The sequence below is a fragment of the Convolutriloba macropyga genome, unplaced genomic scaffold (assembly GCF_964194025.1).
Source record: "Convolutriloba macropyga unplaced genomic scaffold, txConMacr16.3 SCAFFOLD_6383, whole genome shotgun sequence".
In the NCBI taxonomy this organism is placed as follows: domain Eukaryota; kingdom Metazoa; phylum Xenacoelomorpha; order Acoela; family Convolutidae; genus Convolutriloba; species Convolutriloba macropyga.
In genome coordinates this window covers 1-3597 of record NW_027450790.1, presented here as the reverse complement: position 1 = coordinate 3597, position 3597 = coordinate 1, and the positions used below count along the sequence as shown (strand labels likewise).

General features: G+C 42.3%; 1 pseudogene; it reads right to left on the bottom strand.

The window, feature by feature from the left end:
• Positions 1 to 459: 459 nt before the first annotated feature.
• Positions 460 to 611, bottom strand: LOC142356158 (5.8S ribosomal RNA; annotated as a pseudogene).
• Between the last annotated feature and the right edge of the window lie 2986 nt (positions 612 to 3597).

Sequence of the window (3597 nt, the reverse complement as noted above, 5' to 3'; positions counted from 1 at the left end):
TTCTACAGTTTGCAGACAACTTTCACATGTTGATGTTTCAGCTTTCGCCTACTAGAAACAACATAATACTCGCTGTATACATTTGTAGTTCTCTATGTAACTTTCATGTGAAGAAGTTTCGCCAGTCTTTTTGACTGTCTCAAATCTGAGTCATGCTTAGGCTACTAGTTGCTTCATAGTACTTATCGCCTCGAGATCATTGAACAAAACTTGATTTTCACATGTTGCTGTTTCAGCTTCCGCTTACTAGAAACAACATAATACTAGTCTCATTAAGTTCCGTCTCTTTGCAATTTTCTTATGAAGAAAATTCGCCATCACAATGACTCCAGCAGTTCTTGATCAAGGAATGCAATCATTGATCAGAATGCTATTATTTGAATCGGTTCTGCTTTAAGTGTTCCAATTTTATTGGAAGCACCAACAATAGAACATCAATGTGTTCAATCGAGAGTTATATAACCCTGAATCGGACGCAGTCAACAGCCGAAGCCGAGACCGCCTTTTGCGTTAGAGAGGTCGGTAAACAAATCTTGCGATTCATACCGAATTAACACATATAGCTGTGCTCCTCTTCGTAAAGCGAGCCAAGTGATCCCCTGTTGAAGGATGTATTTGGACCAATCTAGTAGCATTTGGTTTCCAACAAGCTCTCCCAAGTTAGCTTACTTATTGGGCTTTTTCAACCAATTCGGTTGGCTACAAGCATCATCAAAGTACTAGCCACAGTTTGATCGCAAAATTCTACGACTTTCACATGTTGATGTTTCGGCTTGCGCTTAGCCTACTATAAGCAACATAATACTAGTCATATCATAGAGCGTGATCAGCTTGTGACGTTCTCATGATGAAGTTTCACCAACAGTGTCTCACTTCGAGCTTAAATCCAGCTACTAGTAACTACACAGTACTGACTGCAACGATAACTTTTATCTATACCTTTCACATGCTGCGCTTTCGGCCAGGGCCTACTAACGTCAACATAATACTCGATATAAACTTTTGTTCATGATGCAGCTTCCCCATGCAGAAGTTTCGCCTTCAAATGCTCTCTTGGCCATATGACGTAAGAAAAGGTTACTAGTAACATCACAGTACTAGCCACAGTTTGATTGCAAAATTCTACGACTTTCACATGTTGATGTTTCGGCTTGCGCTTAGCCTACTAGAAGCAACATAATACTAGTCATATCATAGAGCGTGATCAGCTTGTGACGTTCTCATGATGAAGTTTCACCAACAGTGTCTCATTTCGAGCTTAAATCCAGCTACTAGTAACTACACAGTACTGACTGCAACGCTAACTTTTATCTATACCTTTCACATGCTGCGCTTTCGGCCAGGGCCTACTAACGTCAACATAATACTCGATATAAACTTTTGTTCATGATGCAGCTTCCCCATGCAGAAGTTTCGCCTTCAAATGCTCTCTTGGCCATATGACGTAACACAAGGTTACTAGTAACATCATAGTACTAGCCACAATTTGATCGCAAAATTCTACGACTTTCACATGTTGATGTTTCGGCTTGCGCTTAGCCTACTAGAAGCAACATAATACTAGTCATATCATGGAGCGTGATCAGCTTGTGACGTTCTCATGATGAAGTTTCACCAACAGTGTCTCATTTCGAGCTTAAATCCAGCTACTAGTAACTACACAGTACTGACTGCAACGATAACTTTTATCTATACCTTTCACATGCTGCGCTTTCGGCCAGGGCCTACTAATGTCAACATAATACTCGATATAAACTTTTGTTCATGATGCAGCTTCCCCATGCAGAAGTTTCGCCTTCAAATGCTCTCTTGGCCATATGACGTAACACAAGGTTACTAGTAACATCACAGTACTAGCCACAATTTGATCGCAAAATTCTACGACTTTCACATGTTGATGTTTCGGCTTGCGCTTAGCCTACTAGAAGCAACATAATACTAGTCATATCATAGAGCTTGATCAGCTTGTGACATTCTCATGATGAAGTTTCACCAACAGTGTCTCATTTTGAGCTTAAATCCAGCTACTAGTAACTACACAGTACTGACTGCAACAATAACTTTTATCTATACCTTTCACATGCTGCGTTTTCGGCCAAGGCCTACTAACGTCAACATAATACTCGATATAAAATTTTGATCATGATGCAGCTTTCCCATGCAGAAGTTTCGCCTTCAAATGCTCTCTTGGCCATATGACGGAACACCAGGTTACTAGTAACATCACAGTACTAGCCACAGTTTGATTGCAAAATTCTACGACTTTCACATGTTGATGTTTCGGCTTGCGCTTAGCCTACTAGAAGCAACATAATACTAGTCATATCATAGAGCGTGATCAGCTTGTGACGTTCTCATGATGAAGTTTCACCAATAGTGTTTCATTCGAATTGGTTCTGCTTTAAGCTCTCCAATTGTTTTGGATGAACCAGTTTTGCCCTTCGAAGCCACTTTTGTGAGCTTTTGTGGGTCTTTACCAAGAGGATATACCTCAAGGCGCTCTTTCAATTCCTTTAAGTTCTTTCAACTCCTTTACAGTTTCTAGGTTCACATAGCTGCAAACCTTATTTCTAGTTTAAGTCTGGCAACTTGGGGAGAGTTGGTGCAGACCCGTGACCAATTCTAGTAGGATGCCACAACAAGAATGTGATCAACTTAGCTTGTCGATGAACCTGCCCCCACATTCAAACAACTCTATCGCCTTTTCCTCGTATAGTTATATGCGAGGGCCTCTCATAGAGAGCGCTGTTAGCAACCTTTTTCCACATAGACGATAAAGTTGTGAGTGTTTTGCACATGGCTGTTGTCATCACCACGTGACGAGTCAACTCAGCTTGACTCTCTACACTCCGACAAGCTTTGCACATACGCCTTTAGTTCAGTATGTGTCTTTAATCTGACTCCGGTGCCTCAAGCCGGAAAAATTGTCAGATTATGATCATTATCGGTTAGTCATCCCGATGCAAGATCGTATCGTACTGTCTTTGTCTACCTCCAGATTCCGAAGAACAGGAGGAGACTCTCCCAGACCTACATATCTGGGAGAATGTTCAGAGGGCGAGAAGCTGTGGATTACTCTCCCCCTAAGAACTGACTAAACTTTACCCTCGTCCAAGGTAAGTTTATTTTAGCTAGCCTTCTATGTAAAGGATCTGAGGCTAAGCTGTGTTTTTTCGAGCCTTTGGCTCGGGAGCAAGTTCAGTGGGCGCCCCGAGTAGCTCAACTCTTTCCACTGAACAGCGCAACGCTCTGTCACTCGCTTGGGATTTTTGCGTGTCGGTTCTAACCACGCGACTTGTGGACCTTTTAGGCCTTTCTCATTCACAAGTCTATAGCTGGGCTTCTATAACCCAGCTTCTGAGATCTAGATAGCTGCAGTTCTGCTAGGCTGCTTTTGCTAACTAGTCTCCCTTTAAGCAGTCCCTTGCCATGACTGCTGAACTATGTATCCACACAAGTAGTTTTTTGAGCTCGATACATAATTCGAGATTGGTTGCCAAGCAATCTCTAGCGACAGAGCGTCATGCGCACTACAGACATGGCCTCTACCAGCAGCCATGCCCGAAGGAATCAATCACTGATCCTTCCGCAGGTTCC